The sequence below is a fragment of the Dermacentor silvarum genome, chromosome 2 (assembly GCF_013339745.2).
Source record: "Dermacentor silvarum isolate Dsil-2018 chromosome 2, BIME_Dsil_1.4, whole genome shotgun sequence".
Taxonomy (NCBI): Eukaryota; Metazoa; Arthropoda; class Arachnida; order Ixodida; family Ixodidae; genus Dermacentor; species Dermacentor silvarum.
Window position 1 is genome coordinate 68,140,508 of NC_051155.1, and position 24,733 is coordinate 68,165,240.

Genomic DNA, 24,733 nt, shown 5'->3' on the forward strand with positions numbered 1-24,733 from the left:
AAATAAAGGAAGTAAAAACTGAACTCGAAAGGATAGACTCCGAGAAGTACAAAGCGGCCGTTGTGCGATCAAGGTCTGAGAAGCTGTGGGCGGGAGAAGCGCCAACAAAACGAGCCCTCTCAGACGAGAAAAGGTACGCGTGTCGGAAGGAAATCCGCCAGGTAGCTAAAGGCAATGACATCACGTCCGACCAAAACGACATCAAGCAAGGGATCGCCGATCACTTCAAAGCCTTCTTGAGTCATCCAAGTGAACCTAAAGATGGCTACCAGATGGAATTCCTTTCATTGATGCCAAGGCTAGATGAAGAAGTTAAGACACGGCTTGAACATCCCATTACCCTAGGCGAGATAGAGTGCGCAATAGACGAGTTGGCCCCCGGTAAAGCACCTGGGCCTGATGGCTTAGGGGCCGCTTTCTATAAAACTTTTAAGTCTACGCTGGCTCATCTCCTCCAACTAGTTATTAGCGAAGCGTACGACCGAAAAAGCTTGCCCTTGTCTTTCAGAACATCGCATGTCGTACTAATCCCGAAGAGTGATGATGAAAAGAAACGCCTGTTGCCTGGCTCATATCGCCCGATAACTCTAGCCAACGTTGACTATAAAATATTCACGAAAGTTTTAGCAAAACGACTGCAAAGTGTCATCAAAACGTTGGTAGGGCCGCACCAGACTTGTGGCATTAAAGGCCGCAGTATTACAACAAATGTACACGTGGCTCGAAGTGTGCTAGAGTGTTGCGATGCGATTGGCGATTACGTCGCGATGATGCAGATCGATTTGGCAAAAGCCTTCGACCTCGTCTCGCACAAGGCTCTACTATACATACTCGAACATACGAATGTTGGCAGTGTGATAACGGAAGGTGTCACGATGGCGTACAATAAGAACTGCTCAACGCGAATTATTGTTAATGGGGAGCTCACCGATAGCTTTCGTGTGCTCTCGTCGGTGCGTCAAGGATGCCCGCTTTCGCCCCTTCTGTTTGCTGCTTACCTCGAGCCACTCTGTTTGGCCATTAAAAACAACGAACGCATAGCAGGCTATCGACTACAGGCAGCACATGTTAAAATATTGGCGTATGCCGACGACATCGCGATTTTCTGCACAGATAAAGCGAGCATTATAGAGGCAACTGCTGTAGTCGAAAAGTTTTGCAATTCAACTGGAGCCCAGATAAACTGGGATAAATGTTATGGCTTCTGGCATGGCAGTTGGGAAGACAAGCCGGAGACATTTTCTCGATTTAATTGGTCAAGGTTACCTACACAGTACCTGGGGGTGCCTCTCGGAAGTTACCGTGAGCCCGAACCGTACTGGCTCGACCAAGTTTCGACAGCAAAGGAAAAGGCTGACGGTTGGAGAGGACAAGCAATTGTCAATGTTTTCTAGAGCCACTGTTTGCAACCTTTTTTTAGTTTCCAAGATATGGTATGTTATGAATGTGTTGTGTGCTGCGCGGGTAAGCGTACAAAAAATTCACCGAATTTTCACCACTTTCATTTGGACCTGGGAGAGGACGAGCCGAACAAATATGTTTTTCCCGGTCAAGAAAGGTGGCCTTGGTCTGGTTCCCTTGTTGTTGCGACAAATTGTGTCACGCTTTGTGTTTTTGCGGGATCAAAATGATCTCTTTCTTCGAACACTAATTCAAGTACGGCTGGGTAGACTTCTTCCGGGATTTGTTGTTTCGTCGGCTCAGAACATGCCGGGAACCGTGACTGGGTACCTGCGTGTAGTGGTGCTGGCGTATAGGATGTTGAATGTGCGTTTTTCGCTACAGTATCTGTCCACCGTTACAAAAAAAAATTGTACAGAGATCTCGTGGACACGATGCTACCTGTACCTTTGTACCGTTCACCACACCGTGGAGGCCCCGGACAGGACGTTCTAAAAAGAGTCAAGAAAATGCCAGTACGGCCATCAACTAAGTCTTTCTTTTTCAAATTACATACAAATACACTTCCCGTTAAGACCTGGCTTCATAGCAAGGGTATTTTCATCCCCTGGACAACCGACTGCTTTTTATGTAAAAAACCAGAAACAATAGAACATGTTTTCCTAGATTGCTGGAACCCGATCTTTCACTGGGACGTTCTGCAGAGAACGCTGAAGAAGCAGTTACCTCTGGACCCGTATGGAATACGCTTCTTGCCAATAGATACCTCAGAGGAAGTACCGTATGACCTCATTATGGTCCTGGGCCTCCACGCGATGTGGAAAACTCGCATGCAATTTGAACATGCAGACATCGTTGTGAAACCGGTGCGAGAACACTTCATTGAGAGTGTTGTTTATGTGAGAGACGCGTACAAAGTACTGCCTGATCCACCACAATGGATGTCTGTACTGGATGAACTGGTGTCACTGAAAAGATTTTAGTGCTGTGCTAGCCAAAGTGTGGCTGGCACGTTTTATCCTTTGTAACCTATGAGTTTGTACGTCGAAGACGGCAATAAAGAAAAAAAATAAAAAGCCCGGATAGTTCAGTCGGTAGAGCGTGAGACTCCTAATCTCAGGGTCGTGGGTTCAAGACCCACGTTGGGCGGATTGTTTTGCAACCTCGTAATCGTCCTCCAGTCATAAGGGTTAAATTGTATGAAACGGTTCTTTTGTATATTTTGTTCCGCGAAAAGAAAAAAAAATTTACCGTCGCGCAGCTAGCGTAATCATAAAAATGTATGTACGATCGCAGGGAGCGCGAGCCCGGCTAGCTCAGTCGGTAGAGCATGAGACTCTTAATCTCAGGGTCGTGGGTTCGAGCCCCACGTTGGGCGGATTGTTTTGCAACCTCGTAATCGTCCTCCAGTCATAAGGGTTAAATTGTATGAAACGGTTCTTTTGTATATTTTGTTCCGCGAAAAGAAAAAAATTTTACCGTCGCGCAGCTAGCGTAATCATAAAAATGTATGTACGAGCGGAGAAAGCGCGAGCCCGGCTAGCTCAGTCGGTAGAGCATGAGACTCTTAATCTCAGGGTCGTGGGTTCGAGCCCCACGTTGGGCGGATTGTTTTGCAACCTCGTAATCGTCCTCCAGTCATAAGGTTAAATTGTATGACACGATTCTTTTGTATATTTTGTTTCGCGAAAAGAAAAAAAATTACCGTCGCGCAGCTAGCGTGATCAGAATAATGTGTGTACGATCAGAGGGAGCGCGAGCCCGGCTAGCTCAGTGAGACTCGGCTTTCTGTCGCGCTAGCGAGCGGACGTGTCGAGCATGAGCTCCATAGGAGCCGCTTCAGCGGCCCAGCAGGGCCGTGGTATCAGGAATTTTGGCTCAGAAGACCCGGAGTATCAAGTTTTGCTGCCTCAACTGCCTACAGGTCGGATTGTTTTAAATACATTGTTTTTACATGCTGATGTGCGTGCCAGGCCGTATCGGGTGGAGCACTTCCGCGACGCACTGGCTAGCTTAGGCCTACTGCCGGATGTTATCGCCCTAGGGGCGTATCAAATGAGCCACGTTTGGGCAGTGACTTTCAAGAGCGATGCAGGTGTCAAAAGGCTTGCAAGCGCCAAGGAAGTAAAAGTGAATGAACATCGGTGCATCGTGGTTGATCCAGCAAACCAGGCCGTGCGGCTGAAGCTGCATTGGATGTTACACAACGTGACGGACGAGGACATACGCACCGCCCTTTCACCGTACGGTAAGGTCACGGACGTCTTCCGGGAGAAATGGCGTGTCCACGGAGCGCAAGATAAAGCATCCTCAACGCGTGCGGTGTCGTTGGTTTTGAAGACGGGTATGACCGTGGAAGACCTACCTCATCAACTTCGTGTCGCTGGTGAGCAGGCCTTAGTTGTTGTACCAGGCAGAGCACCACTTTGCCTGAAATGCCAAAACACCGGTCATGTTCGACGTGACTGTCGCGTCCCGAGATGTGCCGTTTGCCGGCGCTACGGCCATGATGAGACGGAGTGTATTAAGACCTACGCGTCCGTAACGGGACCGGCGCTTCGGGAGGACGTGGCTGACCTGTTAATAGGATGAAGCAGACGTGGATGAATCTTTCCGTGCGCAAGTTCTGTCGGCCGACACATTTGCAACGCCCACTGAGCAGGCTTCCCTAGCCTCGAAGGTGGTAACTGTAGTAACTACTGAACAGAAAGCTGCATGCAGTGCAGACAAGTGACGGAAAAGGCAAAGAAGAAACGGCCATAGAACTCGCCACTGCCGGGGCGAGTACAGCAGAGCACGGGCCAGCAACTGCAATGATGGACGTCGCAGACACGAGTGCAAGCAGTGCGGCTACGAAGAGAGCAAGGGACGTAACGAGCGGCCAAGAGGAGGGATTTGACAACGAGACCAAAGACGAACCGCCGCAGAAAACCCAGGCGAGTCGTCGGGCGTCCATTCGCCCGAAACCGAACATCCCGCCGGACAGACGGACGGCGGCAGAACCGCCTACCTAGGACCCGGCGCCTACTGGGGCGCCCGGACTAGCGACGTCAAGAGATGGGTGCCACTTCAGAATTAGCCTACGCGTACACCGTAAAGGTACGCGTGTGGTTAGAGCGGCTTTTCGTTGAGCATTTGTTTTTGGAAAGTTTTTTACAAAGTGTTGGAATGGTTTGTTCTCTAGCGGCACCTTGGCGATCAGCCTGCTTATACAGACTAATGGCGGTGAAATTAGAGACAGCATTGAGAGTGGCCACTTTAAATGTTCGTGGCCTCGGAGCGCGATGGAGGCAGTATCAACTGAGTCGCTTGTGTATGGAGAAGGAACTCTATGTTGTCGCTTTACAATAAACTAAGGTCGAAACTCAAGAGCAGACCGATCGCATGGTGACGCCTTTCACGGCGCATTACAATGTGTGCGTATGTCATGCTAATGGTACGTACATCAGGCGGGTGCGCTCTGCTTATACGGAAGAGTGCTGGCATTATTGAAGAACGTGTAACTGTATGTCAAACTGGCGGCATGCTCATTGTCGATTTTTCTTTTTCTGGAGCGTCGTGGCGGCTCATATGCGTTTATGCGGCGAACATTGTGAGTGACCGAGCGTTGTATTTTGAGTATATAGAGCAGTACCTAAAGTGTGACCGCTACATCATATTTCTTGGTGATTTTAATTGTGTGTGTACTGCGCAAGATCGAAACAGAGGGGAACGTGTTCGTGAGAAAAGCGCTCTCTATTTGAGCTCCCTAATTGACGACCACAACCTAGAAGATGTCGTTCAAATTTTCACTGACGGTACGATTCCGCAGTACACACACCATCAAGGAAACAGCCGAGCAAGGCTGGACAGAGTGTATGTTTCACTAGATTTGATCCCCCTTTGTAACAGCTATAATGTCACACCGCTATCGTTCACGGATCATAGCTTAGTGAGCTTCGTGATGGGGGCAAAAGTTAAAAGAACACGATTCAACTGGAACACGTGGAAATTCAACGAAAAGCTGCTTGATGATGAGCCATTTGTGCGCAGAGTAAAGGAAAAGATATTAGACTTGATGACAAACAAGCATGACAATTTTATGGCTGCATGGGAAGAATTTAAGGTCCAAGTTAAGTTCATTGCGATCGAAAGAGGAAGCAGCCGCCAGCATGAAGAACTGCAGAAACAAAGAGAGCTGCAAAGACAGGTAGGATTTCTTTTGAGCGTACAAAATACGGTTCATGATCAGGTTGCGGAAAATGTAAAGTAAGACATGAGCTGGAAGTTATTGACGCAGAGCGATACAATGCTGCAGTTATACGTGCTCGGAGCGAACGGTTATGGATGGGTGAGATGCCAAACAAACTGGCAATGAGCGACGAAAAGCGGCATGCGTCAAGAAATGAGATTAAACAGATACGTTTTCAAAACGAGGTGACGTCAGAAGCTGTTTTAATCGAGAGAGCCTTCGTTGAGCATTATCAGGAATTGTTGGGCAATGGGGCACGCTCTGGACTAGGCTTTGACAGCGAATTCATGAGCGAAATGCCAAGGTTGGAAGACGGCGTTAGAGAAAGCCTTGAAATGCCAATAAGTGTACCCGAGATTGAAAGGGCGATAGATGAGTTGCCGTCAGGAAAGTCGCCAGGGCCAGACGGCCTAGGCGCCAAGTTTTACAAATCATTCAGTCGCGAGTTTTCCTGTATTTTGCACAGACTACTCTCAGAAGCATATGAAGTTAAAAAAGTGCCGCCCTCATTCCGCATGTCACACGTAGTGTTGATTCCAAAAACCGATGACCGGGAAAAGCTTCTTTTAGTAGACCGATAAGTCTGACCAACACAGATTACAAAATCTTTATGAAAGTACTAGCTGGACGATTCCAAAGCGTGATTAAGGAGCTTGTGGGGCCACACCAGACGTGTGGCATTAAAGGCCGTACAATTTTCATCAACACTCACATTGCAAGGAAGGTGCTAGAATGTTGTGATGACATTGGGGGTCGGGTGGCGATGTTGCAGCTCGACCTTGCGAAGGCCTTCGACCGGGTGTCACATGAGGTGCTTTTCTCTATATTGCAGTACTGTAATGTTGGGAACATCATTTTAGAGGGCGTTAAAATGGCTTATGAAGAGTGTTCAACGCAGATTGTAATTAATAAATGCCTTAGTTCGAAGGTGCCAGTCCGCTCGTCTGTACGACAAGGCCGTCCTTTGTCTCCACTGCTTTTTGCCGTATACCTCGAACCTTTTTGTGTGGCAGTCATCCATGATATAAACATACGTGGTTTTAGGCTGCACGCCGCTGAAGTTAAAATGCTAGCCTATGCAGATGACGTCGCCGTCTTTTGTGAAGACAAGGAAAGCGTGATCGAGGCTGTCCGCCTGGCAAGATCTTTCTGCAAGTACACGGGTGCCCAGATAAATTTCGAAAAAAGTGTTGGCATATGGCATGGAAATTGGGACGCGATGCCCACTAATTTCGCCGGAATGCAATGGACTACAGTGCCTGCACCTTATCTAGGTGTGTCCCTTGAGCACTATCAAGACTCGACGCAGTTATGGAGCGGACAAACATAATCGATGAAAGAAAAGATAAAGGGATGGCAAGGCCGGGGATTATCAGTGTTTGCGCGTGCCTCAGCTTGCAATGTTTTTTTGATTGCCAAAGTCTGGTATATACTGCAAGTAATGTTCATGTCTCGCGTCAATGTTCAAAAAGTGCACCGGGTGTTTGCTACCTTTATATGGAATTCCACTTGGGAGCGAACCAGCCGTACAAACCTTTTTCGCAGTGTTCGCAGTGGAGGCCTTGGGCTCTCACACTTGTTCATCAGACAGATTGTGTCGCGGTTCTTTTTCCTGCGCGATGAACGAAATGCTTTTCTCCGCACTGTCATTCAGGCGAGAATGGCAACAGAACTGCCGGAATTTGTTTTAACTACATCCAGTGTTATCAGTAGAAGAGCGACTGGTTATTATCGTGAAGTAGTTGCGTCTTTTCCAATACTCTGTGCACGGTTTTCGCTGGAGTACTTGTGCTCAGTGAGAAAAAAAAACTGTACGTCGATTTGGTTGACAGCATGCTACCTACCCCACTGTATAGGATTGTTCACTGTGGAGGCCCAGGAAAAGATGTGCTGAAACGAGTCAAAAGGATGTCTGTAAGACCTGCTGCGAAAACATTTTTTTTCCAGCTACACACAAACACCCTCCCCTTAAAAGTATGGCTTGAACAGAAAGGAATATTCGTACCGTGGACAACGAACTGCTTGCTGTGTAGAAAGCCCGAAACAAGTGAACATGCCTTCATTGATTGTCAGGACGCAGTATTTCATTGGGATGTCTTGCAGCGCACTCTCAAAAAAGAACATCCATAACCCCGTATGGAATTCGATTCCTGCCAGTTGAAAGTGATCAAGGAATACCTTTTGATATGTTCATGGTCCTGGGCCTCCACAGTTTGTGGAAGACGAGAATGGCTGTTCGTCATGCTGACGCCAATGTACGCTCTACGCGAGAGAACTTCATTGAAAGTGTTTCTTTTATACGAGAAGTGTATCGTGCACAGAGTGAACCCGCAGACTGGGTTAGCATTCTTGATGAGCTGGTGTGCCTCAAGAAATTTTAATATGACCATCCCGCCTGACGTGATGTCGGTGCACTGTATGTATGCATTTGTATTAGTGTCAAAGCAGGCAATAAAGAAAAAAAAAAAGCCCGGCTAGCTCAGTCGGTAGAGCATGAGACTCTTAATCTCAGGGTCGTGGGTTCGAGCCCCACGTTGGGCGGATGCTTTTGCTACTTCATAATTGTTTTGCACTGATAAGGGTGGCATTGTTGAAGCAATTCTTTTGTATTTTAGATCCGCGAAAAAAAATGTTTTACTGTTGCGCCGCTAACGTGGTCATGTAAATCTGTGTAGGAGCGAACGAAGGCAGAGCCCGGCTAGCTCAGTCGGTAGAGCATGAGACTCTTAATCTCAGGGTCGTGGGTTCGAGCCCCACGTTGGGCGGATTGTTTTGCAACCTCGTAATCGTCCTCCAGTCATAAGGGTTAAATTGTATGAAACGGTTCTTTTGTATATTTTGTTCCGCGAAAAGAAAAAAAAATTTTACCGTCGCGCAGCTAGCGTAATCATAAAAATGTATGTACGAGCGGAGAAAGCGCGAGCCCGGCTAGCTCAGTCGGTAGAGCATGAGACTCTTAATCTCAGGGTCGTGGGTTCGAGCCCCACGTTGGGCGGATTGTTTTGCAACCTCGTAATCGTCCTCCAGTCATAAGGGTTAAATTGTATGAAACGATTCTTTTGTATTTTTGTTCCGCGAAAAGAAAAAAAATTACCGTCGCGCAGCTAGCGTGATCATAAAAATGTATGTACGATCGGAGGGAGCGCGAGCCCGGCTAGCTCAGTCGGTAGAGCATGAGACTCTTAATCTCAGGGTCGTGGGTTCGAGCCCCACGTTGGGCGGATTGTTTTGCAACCTCGTAATCGTCCTCCAGTCATAAGGGTTAAATTGTATGAAACGATTCTTTTGTATATTTTGTTCCGCGAAAAGAAAAAAAATTACCGTCGCGCAGCTAGCGTGATCAGAATAATGTATGTACGATTGGAGGGAGCGCGAGCCCGGCTAGCTCAGTGGATTCCGCCGCGAAAGCGTATGGACGTGTTTTTCATGTGCTCCAACGGGGCGGGGCGGTGCTAGCGGCCCAGCTTAGTTTTTTTTTCTTTATTGCCTGGTTTGGACAAATACAAAAGCAAGAACAATCGCTACACAGATGCTAAAAATGCTGACAGACTGTCTGCCAGCACAATGGGGCTAAAAACATTTTATAGCAACAAGTTTGTCTAGGAAGCAATACCAATCAGGTTTCTCGGTTTGCACTTGATACAGGTCTCTGAGATATTGAATGCTTTCAATGAAGTATTCCCGCACCGGTCTCGTATTTACATCCTCGTTCATCACGTCCATCCGCGTCCTGTACACACTATGGAGAACCAATGCCATGAACATATCATAGGGCACACCCCCTACGTTTACGACTGGCAAAAAGCGGATGCCATAGGGTGTAACTGGCAGGTCTTTCTGCAAGGTCCTTTGAAGGATGTCCCAGAGAAAAACTGCATCACTGCAGTCCAGGAACATGTGCTCAATTGTCTCTGGTTTTCTGCAGATGTAGCAATTTACTGACCCTGCGACATATATACCCTTTTCGTGTAACCAAGGTTTCGTAGAGAGTGTGCCACTATGCAGTTTGAAGAAGAACGTTTTTACAGATGGTCGTACCGGCATGCGTTTCACTCTCTTTAAGACATCATTTCCTGGTCCGAGGCCATACACAGAGCGGTACAGTGGTACAGGCAACATTGTGTCGACAAGATCTTTGTACAACCGTTTTCTTGTGACATCATGTAGATAGTCCAATGAAAAGAGTACTATCAATATATTAAATGCTGCAACAACTTTACGCATGTAGCCCCAAAGTCTAACTTGTCCCCCTGCGTACGATGAAACGATAAAACCGGGCATGTGAATTTGTAGCCGTATTTGCAACATTTCTCGAAGAAAAGAATCGCTCTGATCTTGTAGATATATGAATCTTGCCACGATCTGTCGCAAGAACAAATGCGCCAGCCCGAGGCCTCCACTTCGCACTGAACGAAACAAGTTCGTGCGACTCGTTCTTTCCCATCCCGAGCCCCAAACAAAAACAGCAAGCACTCGGTGCAGCTTTTGAACAGAAAGACGTGACATTGACAAAGCTTGAAGCACATACCACACTTTCGCAACAAGGAAAAGGTTACAGACTGTTGCACTTGTAAATATAGAAAATTTGTGCCCACCCCATTTTGTGGTTTTAGCACGTAGTTTTTCCGTTTCACCCTTCCAGTATTCCTCATTTTCTCGGTAATGGTGGAGTGGCACGCCGAGGTACTGGCCAGGGATTACCGTCCACTACACCTTTTCATACACAGATGGTGTGGTTTCCCAACTTCCGTGCCAAAATCCTAAACTTTTGCTCCAGATAACACTACTACCGGTGCACTCACAAAAGGAAGTTACGTCATGAAGTGCTTCCGGAACGCTTCGCTTGTCTTCGCAAAACAGAGCAATATCATCGGCGTAAGCAAGCACTTTAACTTCCGCATGCATCAATCGAAAACCATGCACATTTTTATTGCTGAGTATCTTCCGGCAAAGACTCTCTAAATAAATGGAAAATAATAGGCTACTTGCCGGGCATCCTTGTTTGATGCCAGAACTTACATTAATGCTTTCAGTGAGGTTTTTGTTGATGACTACCCTGGTAGAAGAACCCGTATAAGCAATTTTGATGCCTTCAAAAATAACACAGCCAACGTTCACATATTCAAGAATACTAAAAAGAACGTCATGTGTGACACGATCAAATGCTTTTTCTAAATCTATTTGCAGCATTGCTACTTTCCTGTCAAAAACGTCGCGACACTCTAGGACACTTCTAGCAACATGAATGTTTGTAGTTATAGTTCGACCTCTTATGCCACAAGTTTGATGTGGTCCAACCAAATCTTTCATAACACTTTGCAGTCGCTTTGCCAATATCTTCATGAACATTTTATAATCGACGTTTGCTAAGGTAATTGGTCTGTATGATTCAACTGACAACTGTTTCGTTGCGTCGTTCGTCTTTGGAATTAATACAACATGCGACCGACAAAAGGATACAGGCAAATGTTTTTCGTTGTATGCTTCGGAAAAAACATGGTACAAAATTATTGCAACTTGACTTTTGAAAGCTTTGTAGAATGTCGAGCTTAATCCATCAGGTCCAGGTGACTTCCCAAGACTCATCTCATCTATTGCGTGTTCTATTTCTGCTACAGAGATCGGTGTTTCTAATGTTGCTTTTCTGTCATCATCTACTTTAGCCATGAGGGGTAAAAAGTGATTTTTAAATCCTTTTCCAACTCGTTTAGTGCATCCTATCAGCTCGCGGAAATGCTCAACGAATGCTCGTTCAATTTCTGCCTTGTCGCTGGTCACAACGTTTTGATACCTTATCAATTTAATTTCATTTTGCATAGCATATCTTTTCTCGTCGGCCAGCGCACGCTTAGTAGGCATTTCGCCGCACCAGAGTCTTTCAGCGCGTGCCCTTATTATAGCACCTCGATACTTCTCGGCGTCTAAGCGCTCTAACTTTCCTCTCACATCTTTAATATCTTTGCTGCGGAAACCAGGCTGTACACACTCTTAACACAACAAAAAGTCTAACTGTCTTTGCAGTTCTTTATCTTTCTTCTTTTCATCATGTCGCCTCTCAGTTGCTTTTTCTATTGCAATGATTTTTATCGTTTCCTTGAAACGCTCCCAAATATGAATAATGCGAGCAGACGTATTTTCAAGAACTTCATCTAAATATCTTTCTGCCGCTTCAACGAACAGTTTATCGTCTAGAAGTTTATCGTTGAACTTCCACAATTCCCAGTTAAATCTTTCCTTCACTTTTGTACCTATTGTGAACGTGACCAAGCTGTGATCACTGAATGAGACGTGTTTCACAGCGTAGTCACAGCACAGTGGAACTAGGTTGGCTGTTACGTAGGCTCTGTCGAGCCTGGCGTGACTGCTACGTTGGTAATGCGTATACGTCGTGAAATTAGACAAGACGTTACCGATATCTTCTAATTCGTGTTCATTAACTGTATAGTTTAAAACCATAGCACTGTAATCACGTAAAGGCTGCTGTCTCGCCCTATCTTCAGGAGCACATACGCAATTAAAATCCCGAAGGAAGATAATTATTTTGTCACAGCAAAGAAACGCACCAACACTTTCAAAAAATATTTTCCGATCCTTCTCAATATTGGGAGCATAAACACAAATCACTCGCCAGCTTGCGTTACAAAATAAAAAATCGCAGACGATCAGCCTCCCCGTGTCATCAACATGTACACTTTCTTCTTGCATGCCTAAAGACTTCCTCAAAAGAAGTAGGCATCCGCCGGACCTACCCACGGCGTGGGACACGCAGACATTGTAACGAGGGCGGAAAATTGAAACCATGCGGTCCGTCTGCTCTTCTGTCTCAACTTTGGTCTCTTGTATAGCGGCAATATCAACATCGCTTTCAAGAAGCAGGCGACTCAGCTGACATTGCCGCCTTCTTGATGCTAATCCTCTCACGTTAAGTGTTGCAACACGTATAGGGTTCTGCAGTTTGTTAGCCATTTTTTACTTGCTTAAAAGGAGCCGATGAACCGCATGGCTCGAAAACCGCGAGCGAGTGAAGTGTACATAACAAGAGCGACCCATCACTTACAATTCTCGTTAGAGGATCCAGTCCCATGCTCCCAATCTCTACCGTCCATGGATTTCAACCGCGCTTTTCCATTCTCCGTTGCCATAATGTCACCATAACCGCGCACGTGAATCACAGCACTACTAGGGCGGCTTGGCCACCGAGCGCGGGTCGTCCAGTATGGACGGCCGCGGCTTGAAAGAGGGCCTCCGAGTCCCCGATGATTTTGAAGGTGGCTCTTCACCACAAACTTTACCGTCTATGGTTTTTTCACCATCGTTAGTCTGGTCGCGTGGTCGCTTGCCTGCCTGGGTGCTAGTGGCGTTATCAGCATCTGCTATGCTCTCCTCTGGCTCGAGCCCAGGTGCCGCATCTTCGTTGGGCGTATGGTGTACGACCCCCGAAGTGGTTGCCTTGTCGTTAGTTTTTTCTTGCGCCGCTACCTGGGAGGCGGAGACGACTTTCCCTTCAGCGTCCTCTTTACTGACCACGGAAGACCCTGGCGCTGCCACAAGTGGGTCACCTGCGGCGTTAGTTGCGTCTTCTGCGTCAGCCTCATCCATTAGATGCTAAGCTGGATCTTCGCTGGCATCGACACTGGTGACGTTCGCATATGTCGGCGTGCACTCCTTGTCGTCATGGCCGAACTTGCGGCAGATATTGCACCGTGGAACTCGACATTCTCGCCGAATATGGCCCTTGCCACGGCAGCGAAGGCACAGTGGCGGTCTCCCAGCCACAACGACTAGCGCCTGCTCGCCGGCTACACTTACTTGATGAGGCAATTCATCCCGCTTGAGTCCCGCCTGCAGCCTGAGCGTTAGAAGCCGCGTTGTCGAACCTTTATCAGTCACGCCATGCACCCGCCAACGCTCCCTGCTGATGTCCGTTACTTGTCCGTATGCTGCAAAAGCACGCCTGACGTCTTCGTCAGGTACGTTATGAAGAAGCCAATGGACTTTCATTCGCACGTCTTGGTTGGCAGGGTCAATGACGACGCACTTGCAGTCTTTGACCTTCAGCTCACCCACGTCAATCACTTTTTTGACAGCCTGCTCGTTCTTGAAAGTAACAGCCCACACGTGGCTCATCCGATACGCCCCCAAGGCAACAACCTCAGGGAGCAACGTCAGACTCGCCAACGCATCGCGGAAATCTTCCACTCGGTAGGGGCGGGCCCGAATGTCGGCGTGCAGAAACACGGTGTTTTCGACAAATTTTCCTGTTGGCAAGCTTGGCAGAATCATCTCGTAGTCCTTTTCCTGTTCTTCCGTTGCAAAAACCTGTTTCCGCGGCGAGTCATTGCCGCAAGAGCCGCTCCGTTAGAGCCCATGAAAACACGACCATTCACTTCAGTGGCCGGAAGTGGAATCCAGCGGCCCAGCTTAGCCGCGGAAACAGGGACGGCATTGAAGACAACCAGGACTACCAAGTGTTGCTGCCTCATCTGCCAAAAGGTCGGATTGTTTTGAAAACGCTTTTTTTTGAACGGTGACCCACGAGCAAGGCCGTACAGGGTTGAAGACTACCGGGATGCCCTTGGTCGTTTGGAATTGCTGCCTGAGGTTGATGCCTTAGGAGCATTTCAAATGAATCATGTGTGGGCTGCTACGTTCAAGAGTCATGAAAGTATGAAGAAGTTGTTGACGACTGGGAATATTACTGTGAAATGCAGAAAGTGTCTGGTAGTCGACCCGAATAACCAAGATGTCCGAGTGAAAATCCACTGGGTCCTTCCTAATGTGACGAACGACGACATTCGTATGGCTTCCGAGCCATTCGGCGAGGTGATGGAAGCGACAAAGGAGCGCTGGCGTGTCCTCGGAATTTCGGAAAAGGATACTACAACGCGCGTGCTGAACCTCAGGCTGAAGGCCGGAGTCACAATTGAAGACATCCCTTATCAAGTACGTGTCGCCGGTGAGCCTGCCCTCGTAGTTATTCCAGGCAAGGCGCCACTCTGCTTGCGGTGCCAAGGAAAAGGGCATATCCGCCGCGACTGCCGAATCCCCCGATGTTCACGGTGCCGCCGGTTCGGCCATGACGAAACCCAGTGCGTACCCACGTACGCGAACATAACGGGCCCCAGAAAGGACGCTGACGTATCAGACAACATCATGGACGAGGCTGAAGCTGAAGAAGTAGCAGCGAAGGTGACAGTGAAACAAAAAGCGGTGGAAACGCCCCCGGCAGGGATACATCAACGTGAGTCAACAACTAGTGACAGGAAAGAGCTGGAATAAAATGCGACAGGACCAAATAGTGAAGACGTGCACAACAAAATGGCCGAAAATTGTTTACCGCAGAGGAAACCGTCGAGTGAACCTCAGGATACACCGCCAAATGAAACGTCGACAGTGCAGTGTGAAACGATGGGTGGCGTTGTAGAGGCGTCGACAAAGCGTATGCACAGCGACAGTATTGGTGAACCAGACCATCTCGATGATGCAGATGACGGGGGGCCGCCAATGAAAACGGCTTTGACGCGATGAACGTCGTTGAAGCCGAAACCGAACATTCTTTCTGGTAGACGCCCGCTGGAGAAACCGCCGGAATAAAGGCGGGGTCTCGCTACCCCTTGCTAAGTAAGCAACATGGGACCGCCAAAGCGACAACGCATGGACGATGCTGTCCCGTCCAGTCACCGAACTTCGGTTGACGAGGCAGGCAACAGACAGCGAGTTCATCCCGACCAACCACGGCCGCAACTCAGTGAAGGCTCTAATGCACCCTTGCTCCCTGAGGTAAACACTGCGCGATCCATCAGCTCTTCGCAACTTAAAGACGAAAGGCTCGGTCTTGCCTTATGTGTTGCCACTGTAAATGTTCGAGGATTGGCGACCAAGAAACGACAAAATCAACTTAACCGACTTTTTCTGGAAAATAACTTATACATATTAGCCGTGCAAGAAACAAAGATTGAAAGTGAGGAGCAGACGGATCGCATGGTGGAAACTTTTCGAAGGCATTTTAATGTTTGTGTTAGCCACGCAGTAGGCACATCCAGTGGTTGTGCAGTTTACATAAGGAATAACATAGGCATCGAAGGCGAAAAAGTTGTTGCGTCGGAGGCGGGACGATTGCTTGTTCTTGACTTTTCGTATTGTGCAAGGGAATGGCGTGTTATCTGTATATACGCACCAAACACCGACTATGAGCGCGTTGTGTTGTTTGAAGAGTTAGAAAAATTTTTGAAATGCGAAAAATGTTTAATAATGTTTGGCGACTTTAATTGTGTGTGTTGCGCTGAAGATCGAGCCAAAAACAACCCTGTAGGAGATAAAAGTTCACGGTTGCTTGTTTCACTGCTTCAGGAATATTATTTAGAGGATCTTGGATATTTATTGTTAAGAGGAAGCCGCCCTACCTACACCCATTATCAGCGCGGAAGCACTAGGCTGGATAGGATATATGTTAGAGTCGACCTTGCCAGAGATTGTAACCACTATGAAGTGAAACATGTGTCATTTAGCGACCATAGCCTTGTAATGGCTACACAAGGAACCAACTTGAGAAAAAGCCGTTTTAATTGGGCTTTATGGAAATTCAATGTGAAACTTTTACATGACGAAAAATTTATGGAGTGTGTAACAAGAAGAATTGAACAAATGGCATCCACGGTATCACATGGTTGGGCAGCTGAGTGGGAAAACTTTAAGACCGCAGTCAAGATGATTGCGATTGAAAGGGGAAGCATTAATTGTCCAATGCAAAAGAGTAATGAAAAGGAACTCCAGTGCCAACTCGATTTTCTTATGTGCATGGAAAGCAGCAATCCCGACATGTACATAAAAGAAATTCGTGAAGTAAAAAACAAACTAGAACTAATTGCAACGGAAAAGTACAGGGCCGCAGTGATACGGGCGCGAGCTGAGAAGATGTGGCTTGGTGAAACGCCCAACAAGCGAGCGATGTCCGATGAAAGAAAATATGCGGCTCAAAATGAAATACGACAGATCCTCTATTGCAACGAAGTGACATCAGACAGGAGTAAAATTGAGCAAGCATTTGTTGAGCATTACAGCGAATTATTTGCGAATAACAAGGGCGGGAAAACAGGGCTAAGAACCGATGTTATCAACTTAATACCCAGGCTTGATGAACAAGTTAAGACGCGATTAGAAAAGCCAATAAGTATAGATGAAGTGAGAAGTGCCATTAAAGAATTGGCTCCAGGAAAAATACCCGGACCAGATGGAATAGGCGCAGCTTTTTACAAAATGTTCATCGAGGAAATCAGCCCCATTTTGCATAAGGTAATTCAAAACGCTTATGAGGAAAAATTGTTACCGCCTTCCTTTCGCGCTGCTCATATGGTTTTATTACCTAAAACGGATGATCCTGCGAAACTTTTATCAGTAGGGGCCTATCGCCCAATAACTCTTACAAATGTTGACTATAAAATCTACACAAAAATTTTGGCTAAACGTCTGCAAAGCGTTATGATGCTTCTCGTTGGACCGCACCATACATGTGGAATAAAAGGGCGTTCGATATGTACAAATGTGCATGTAGCCAGCAGTGTTCTCGAATGCTGTGATGCTATATCAAGACGAGTTGCAATGTTACAACTCGATCTCGCTAAGGCTTTTGACCGTGTCACACACGATGTCCTTTTTTCTGTGTTTCAGCATGCCAATGTTGGCAAAGTGTTATCAGAAGGTTTAAAGATGGCTTATAGTGATTGTACTGTGCGCATTGTAGTTAACGAGAACGTCACCCAGAATATTGACGTCCGGTCATCTATAAAACAAGGATGTGCGTTGTCATCACTGCTCTTCGCTCTTTACCTTGAACCCTTCTGCCTTAGTTTTATTAATAACGAAAAGGTACATGGTTTCAGGCTTCAGACGCATCACGTGAAAATCCTTGCCTACGCTGATGACGTAGGTGTTTTTTGCACTGACCGCAAAAGCATAGAAGAAGCCATTAGCGTCACCAAAGATTTTTGTAAACAGACAGGCTGCGCGATAAACTGGGAGAAAAGTATCGGTTTCTGGCACGGAACATGGGACGTTAAACCAGAAAAATTTGCGAGCCTTACGTGGACAAGAAGTCCGTCTACGTATTTAGGCGTTCCTCTTGAGCATTATAACCAAACAACAGATTACTGGGATGGCCTGACGCCAAGGGTGAAGGAGAAAGTTGGAGGATGGCAAGGCCGTGAATTATCGATGTTTGCTCGGGCCAGTGCGTGCAATGTGTTTTTGATTGCCAAAGTGTGGTATGTGTTGCAATTTTTATCAATGTCACGCGTCCATGTGCAAAAACTGCACCGAATATTTGCGGTGTTCATTTGGGGCTCCAGTTGGGAGAGAGTTAGCCGAACTAATCTATTTCGCTCAGTGAAAGACGGAGGCCTGGGCCTTTCGCATCTGTTCATCCGGCAGATTGTGTCGCGTTTTATGTTCATGCGGGACCAGAGAGACCCGTTTTTGAGAGAAATGATGCAAATGCGCTTGAAAATTGTATTGCCTGCATTTGTTGTCTAGTGCGACTACATTTGATTGTGGCGTAAAAGGTTACTTCAGAGAAGTAGTGGCGACATTTAGGATACTTAAAACACGCTTCTCTTTCGAGTACCTAAGCCTTGTACCGAGAAAGAAGCTGTATAAAGATTTAATTGATGTGATGATGCCAGTCCCATTATACAGATCCCTACACAATGGAGGCCCAGGGCAGGATGTTTTAAAGAGAGTTAGAAGAATGACTGTTAGAGGAGCTGTTAAAGCGTTCTTTTTCAAATTACACACAAACACACTCCCGGTAAAAACATGGCTAGATGAGAAAGGAATATTTGTACCTTGGACGACCAACTGCCTCTTGTGTAAGAAACCCGAAACCATCGAGCACACGTTTATTGATTGTTGGGATCCAGTATTTTTCTGGGATGTGTTGCAACGAACCCTGAAGAAAGAGTTACCGATAACACCATATGGAATTCGATGCCTTTCAGTACATAATGAAAATAACGTTCCTTATGACATGATTATGATCTGGGCCTTCATAGCCTTTGGGTCACAAGAATGGCAGTTAGGCACGCCGACCCCAAAATAAAGTCAACCAGGGAAAACTTTATAGAGAACGTAACCTACATGCGCGAGGTATATAGCTCTTTAGCCGAGCCTCCAGATTGGCTTTCGGTACTTGATGACTTGGCAAAAATGAAGAAATTTTAGTCTATCACACTGGTCAAGCAGACCAAAGCGGTTTTTATCTATGTACGTGCTTTCTATTTGAATAAAGGTTCTAAAAAAAACCCGGCTAGCTCAGTCGGTAAAGCATGAGACTCTTAATCTCAGGGTCGTGGGTTCGAGCCCCACGTTGGGCGGATTGTTTTGCAACCTCGTAATCGTCCTCCAGTCATAAGGGTTAAATTGTATGAAACGATACTTTGGTATTTTAGTTCCGCGAAAAGAAAAAAAGTTACCGTTGCGCAGCTAGCGTGATCATAAAAATATATGTACGATCGGAGGGAGCGCGAGCCCGGCTAGCTCAGTCGGTAGAGCATGAGACTCTTAATCTCAGGGTCGTGGCTTCGAGCCCCACGTTGGGCGGATTGTTTTGCAACCTCGTAATCGTCCTCCAGTCATTAGGGTTAAATTGTATGAAACGATACTTTGGTATTTTAGTTCCGCGAAAAGAAAAAAAGTTACCGTTGCGCAGCTAGCGTAATCATAAAATTGTATGCACGATGGGAGGGCGCGCGAGCCCGGCTAGCTCAGTCGGTAGAGCATGAGACTCTTAATCTCAGGGTCGTGGGTTCGAACCCCACGTTGGGCGGATTGTTTTGCAACCTCGTAATCGTCCTCCAGTCATAAGGGTTAAATTGTATGAAACGATTCTTTTGTTCTTTTGCTCCGCGAAAAGAAAAAAAAAATGTCACAGTTTCGCCCTAAGGGCGAAGCAATGAATGCGATAGCAAGACAGCAATGTCATACGAAGTAAGGTGAGCGGCTTTGGTAGCAATATGAATTGTAGTAAACATGAGCTGATTAAGTAAGCAGGTGTGCTGCGGCGTAAGTACACCGACATGAAGAGAGACTAGATGACCACGAGAAGGCGCGTGTGAAACGGTGGTGTTGATGAGAAGCGCTTCCCGTGGGCAGCGCGTGCGAAGGGACACACCTGTAGCGCTGCACTGCCGATCCGGGCAGCATTGCATGTGTAGCGTGCGTTGGAAAATGTGGCCCGGCTATTACTAACTGAATGAACAAGTGTGGCGTGAGCGCGCACAAACAAACATGAATAGAACACACTGAATGACTGCAGACAACGACTGTCAAAACGCCGGCAGCAAGCGCATACGCCGCAGCGGCGAAGGTACGTGCGGTCTATCGCTTCAACGGAAACTGAGCGGCGAATGCACGGCACATAAAGGCCAGATCCGTGGGGAGATAAGAGACGGTGCGGGCGGAGCGACGAGCGCGGTTGGTGGCAGTGTAGAAGTGCGCCCCCCCCCCCCCCCCCCCCGCTCCCTCCGGCGCTGGCATCCCGCTTCCTTGCTTGCGCGTGGGAGAGATAAGAGACGGTGCGGTCGAGCGACGAGCGCGGTTGTTGGCAGAATAGTAGAAGTGCCCCCTCCCCCCCCCCCCGCTTTGTCCGGCGCTGGCTTCCCGCTTCGTTGCTTGCGCGTGGGAGATTGAGCGCGTTCGCTCTCCGTGGTAGCGCGCGTCCCCGCACGCTTCCGCTCGGGCATACGGCGCGCGGTGAAAATTTTATCTACACGGAACCTCACGGCGACGGCGACGCCGACGGCAGAAATCCGGTTGAAGTGTCCATATAATTGCTATCGCAATACAAATTACCGTCACGCAGCTAGCATGATCACAAAAATGTAAGTACGATCGGAGTGAGCGAGAGCCCGGCTAGCTCAGTGGGGCTGTGTGCTCTTTCTACGGTATAATATTGGGATATCTGTTGAAGATGTATTTAGTGATGATAGCGGGCGGATTATAATGTGTGATTTTTTCTTTTGTACTCGGAAGTGGCGTGTTATCTTCATTTACGCGCCGAATAGAACAGCCGAGCGCAGGGCGTTTTTTGAAAGCGCGGAATGTCACTTGAAGTGTGAGAGAACCATAGTCATCACGTGAGACTTCAACTGTGTCTGCAAAGTGGAAGACAGAGCCCGTAAGCAATCTGGTCTCGATGTAAGTGCGCTACGTTTAGCAGCACTGGTGGAAGAACATAATTTAGAGGATGTAGGCGCCGTTTTGGCCAATAATGATGCACCTTAGTTCACTCATTTTCAAGGGGACAGCCACGCAAGACTGGATCGTGTCTATGTTTCTGCGGAAGCGATACCATTGTGCAGTGATTATGAAATCAGCCATGTTTATTTTAGCGACCACAGTTTGGTCCTTTTTTCACATGGTCCAAAAAAGCCGTCAAGTTTCAACTGGGGACTATGGAAATTCAATGAAAAACTGCTGCAGGACGAAACCTCTGTAAAAAAAAATTCAAGATAGCCTCAAAGAGCTGTTATCGGGTGGTCAAAAAGATTATACAGAAAAGTGGGAGTGTTTTAAGCAAAAGAAGTTAAGAGCGATAGAAAGATCCAGTGTCTTACACCACCAGGAAAATAGAAAAGAAATGGAATTACAAAGTGAGCTCAACTTTTGTTTAAGCATGGAGAGCAACCATCCCGGATGTTTCGCAAAAGAAGTAAAACAAACGAAAGCACAGTTGGAACTTGTCGATAAGGATAAATATCGTGGTGCAATTATACGCGCACGCGCAGAACGTTTATGGTGTGGGGAACAACCTACAAAGCGCTCGCTTTCTGATGAAAAGAGTTATGCCGCGAGAAAAGAGATAAATGCGATAACATACCAAAATGTAGCAGTACGGGACAAAGAAACCGTCCAACGCGCCATTGTAGAATTTTACGACGAACTTTTAGAACAGGAACCGCAATGTGAACAAGGTTCACATTGTGTGTGAATCGCGAATTCTTACACCTTTTGCCCGGACTGGAAGAGGAAGACCGAAAAAGATTAGAAATGCACATTAGCATCAAAGAAATAGAGGAACATATAGATGACTTGAGCCCTGGCAAAACGCCAGGACCTGACGGATTGGGTGGGGCATTCTATAAATTTTTCAAAACAGAAATAGCTACAGCCCTTTATCACGTAATCACAGAAGCTTATGAACACCAGTTACTGCCGCCATAGTTTCGCGAGAGTCACATTGTACTGATACCAAAATCCACCGATTCCACATCTGTCCTATCTGTGCGAGCCTATCGTCCAATCAGCCTAACGAATACAGACTATAAAGTATACACAAAACTTTTGGGCAGAAGGTTACAAAGCATAATAACACGATTGATAGGGCCACATCAAACATGTGGCATCAAGGGCAGGTCAATTACCACTAACATACACGTAGCAAGAACAGTACTTGAGTATTGTGATGACTTTTCTGGTAGGGTGGCCATGCTACAATTGGACTTGGAAAAAGCATTCGATAGGGTGACGCACGCTATTCTTTTCGATGTTTTGGAGCATGTGAACGTGGGATCAATCTTAACAGAAGGGATTAGAATGTGCTATGCAGACATCTCCACAAGAGTGATAGTTAACAGAACACTCAGCACCAGCATTCAAGTCAGATCTTCCGTGAGACAGGGATGTGGTTTATCGCCTTTACCATTTGCCCTATATCGCAAGCCATTGTGTCTAAAGATATTAGATGATAGCAACATCAGAGATTTTAGGGTGGGCTACAGTGAAGTAAAACTGCTGGCATACGCGGATGACGTCGCTGTTTTTTGTGATGACACGCAGAGTGTAAGCAATGATGTGAATGTTGTGACAAAATATTGTAAAATGACAGGAAGCGTAATTAATTGGGCCAAGTCGACTGGCATATGGTATGGACAGTGGGAGGACACACCTCCATTTTTTTGCAAAAATACAGTGAACAAATTTGCCGACCAAGTACTTAGGGGTACCTCTACAACACCACCAGGACACAAAACATTATTGGCAAGGAGCGGTGGAAGAAATGAAGGCAAAAACGGCGAAGTTCGGTGGACGAGATCTGTCAATGTTCATCCGAGCAACGGTGTGTAATGTATTCTTAGTGGCCAAAATTTGGTATGTGCTGCAAGCACTATGCGCATCAAGAGTCAGCATACAAAGAATACACAGGCAGTTTGCCATCTTTATTTGGGGTTCCGTCTGGGAGCGCACCAGTCGCACTAATTTGTTTAGGACGGTGAAAAGTGGAGGCCTAGGGTTAGCTCATCTTTTTTTAAGACAATTCGTGTCCAGATTTTTGTTTCTACGTGATCAAAAAGATCCGTTTTTGTGCGCGGTCCTTCAAACGCGTTTGCGTAACGCGCTGCCTCAATTTGTTGTGTCCTCAAATTATACAATAGGGCCTAGGATCAGAGGCTTCCTGCGAGAAGTCGTGTTGTCTTTTGAATTCTTACACGTGCGCTTTTCAATGGATTACCTTGCATCTGTTAAGCGCAAAAGACTTTACAAAGATTTACTTGATGTATCATTGCCAGTGCCTGTGTATCATTCAATGTACCACGTTGAATCCAGTGGAAGGAATGTGCTGAAAAGAGTGAAGCGGATGCCGATACGGTCATCCGTAAAAACGTTTTTCTTTCAATTACACACTGGAACGCTTCCAGTGAAGCCATGGCTGAGGGAAAGGGGAATCTTTGTACCGTGGTCCGTGAACTGCCTGAGACGCAGGCAACCAGAAACTATTGAGCATATGTTTCTTGATTGTTCAGATGCGGTGTTCCTATGGGACATCCTACAACGAACTTTGATGGAAGAATTGCCGATTACACCATACGACATCCGCTTCTTGCCAACTGAAAACGCAAATAAGCCATGTGACATGTTTATGGCACTGTGTTTACACAGCGTCTGCAAGACTCGAATGGATGTGCGCCATGAGAGGCTAGATATTCGTCCTGCGAAAGATCATTTTAAGGAAAGCATGCTGTATCTGCGTGAAGCTTACCGAGCAAAAAAAGAACCACCTGAATGGATACATGTATTGGATGAATTAGTGGCGATCAAATGTTTTTAACTATTTGCAAGGACCCAAGACGGTCATTGCTTTTATCATTGTAAAGTGTATATGTTATCTGTGTATGTCGAAGACCGGCAATAAAGAAAAAAAACCCGGCTAGCTCAGTCATTCTGCTTCCGGCCACCGAGCGTGACGGTTCGTGGGATCATGGCCTCTTCAAGGGCAGCGACAGCGGCTACTTTTGGCTGCGGAAACAGGTACAGCAACGACGAAGAAACGGAATACCAGTTTATTTTGCCTCAACTGCCAAAAGGACGAATAGTGAATAACACCGTGTTTCTGCATGGTGATGTACGAGCGAGGCCTTACAAGGTCGAAGATTTTAGGGATGCCCTAACGCCTACGAGCCTGCTGCCGGAAATTGTGTGCCTTCGGGCCTACCAAGTTAATCATGTGTGGGCGGTGACCCTCAGTGACGCAGCTGCAACGAAGCGCCTGCTGGCCTTGAAAGAACTTCAGGTGAAGGGGCGGCGATGTGTGATCATCGACCCTCAGGATCAGCAGGCGAAGCTCAGACTTCACTGGTTGCTGCACGGTGTGGCCGAGGAAGACGTCCGGACTGCATTGGCGGCCTTCGGCAACGTAAAAGAGGTGAGTCGAGAGAAGTGGCGTGTCCAAGGTGTCGCAGACAAATGTTCCACCACGAGGCCTGTTCTTCTCAAGCTGAAGAGCGGCCTGAAAGTGGAAGATATTCCTCACCAGATACGTGTTGCCGGAGAGTTGGCCTTGGTGGTGGTACCCGGTCGGCCGATGCAGTGCCTCCGCTGCCAAGGCACTGGGCACGTGCGGCAGGAGTGTAAGGTGCCACGCTGCTCCCGGTGCCGACGTTACGGGCACATTGACACCGAATGCATCAAGACCTACGCTACCGCGACTGGCCCAGCCGCGAGTCAAGAGGCAGCAGAACTCGTCATGGATGTGGTCGAGACCGAAGACGCTGCTAAGGGAGCCGGAGACCTTGTGCACCCAGCGACAGGTGCTGGGTCGGTACCGGAGGG

The 24,733-nt window shown here is 47.2% G+C and overlaps 10 non-coding genes across 10 annotated transcripts; all 10 read left to right on the top strand.

Moving 5' to 3' along the window:
• The first annotated feature begins 2,477 nt into the window (after positions 1–2,477).
• Trnar-ccu (transfer RNA arginine (anticodon CCU)) lies at positions 2,478–2,550 on the top strand. Its single transcript has one exon. It is a non-coding gene; the product is annotated as a tRNA-Arg (tRNA).
• Positions 2,551–2,706: 156 nt separating this feature from the next.
• Trnak-cuu (transfer RNA lysine (anticodon CUU)) lies at positions 2,707–2,779 on the top strand. The gene has a single exon. It is a non-coding gene; the product is annotated as a tRNA-Lys (tRNA).
• A 155-nt stretch (positions 2,780–2,934) lies between these two features.
• On the top strand, positions 2,935–3,007 carry Trnak-cuu (transfer RNA lysine (anticodon CUU)). Its single transcript has one exon. It is a non-coding gene; the product is annotated as a tRNA-Lys (tRNA).
• A 5,093-nt stretch (positions 3,008–8,100) lies between these two features.
• Trnak-cuu (transfer RNA lysine (anticodon CUU)) lies at positions 8,101–8,173 on the top strand. The gene has a single exon. It is a non-coding gene; the product is annotated as a tRNA-Lys (tRNA).
• A 151-nt stretch (positions 8,174–8,324) lies between these two features.
• Positions 8,325–8,397, top strand: Trnak-cuu (transfer RNA lysine (anticodon CUU)). Its single transcript has one exon. It is a non-coding gene; the product is annotated as a tRNA-Lys (tRNA).
• A 157-nt stretch (positions 8,398–8,554) lies between these two features.
• Positions 8,555–8,627, top strand: Trnak-cuu (transfer RNA lysine (anticodon CUU)). The gene has a single exon. It is a non-coding gene; the product is annotated as a tRNA-Lys (tRNA).
• Positions 8,628–8,780: 153 nt separating this feature from the next.
• On the top strand, positions 8,781–8,853 carry Trnak-cuu (transfer RNA lysine (anticodon CUU)). Its single transcript has one exon. It is a non-coding gene; the product is annotated as a tRNA-Lys (tRNA).
• Positions 8,854–18,926: 10,073 nt separating this feature from the next.
• On the top strand, positions 18,927–18,999 carry Trnak-cuu (transfer RNA lysine (anticodon CUU)). The gene has a single exon. It is a non-coding gene; the product is annotated as a tRNA-Lys (tRNA).
• Positions 19,000–19,152: 153 nt separating this feature from the next.
• Positions 19,153–19,225, top strand: Trnak-cuu (transfer RNA lysine (anticodon CUU)). Its single transcript has one exon. It is a non-coding gene; the product is annotated as a tRNA-Lys (tRNA).
• A 153-nt stretch (positions 19,226–19,378) lies between these two features.
• Trnak-cuu (transfer RNA lysine (anticodon CUU)) lies at positions 19,379–19,451 on the top strand. Its single transcript has one exon. It is a non-coding gene; the product is annotated as a tRNA-Lys (tRNA).
• The last annotated feature ends 5,282 nt before the right edge of the window (positions 19,452–24,733 follow it).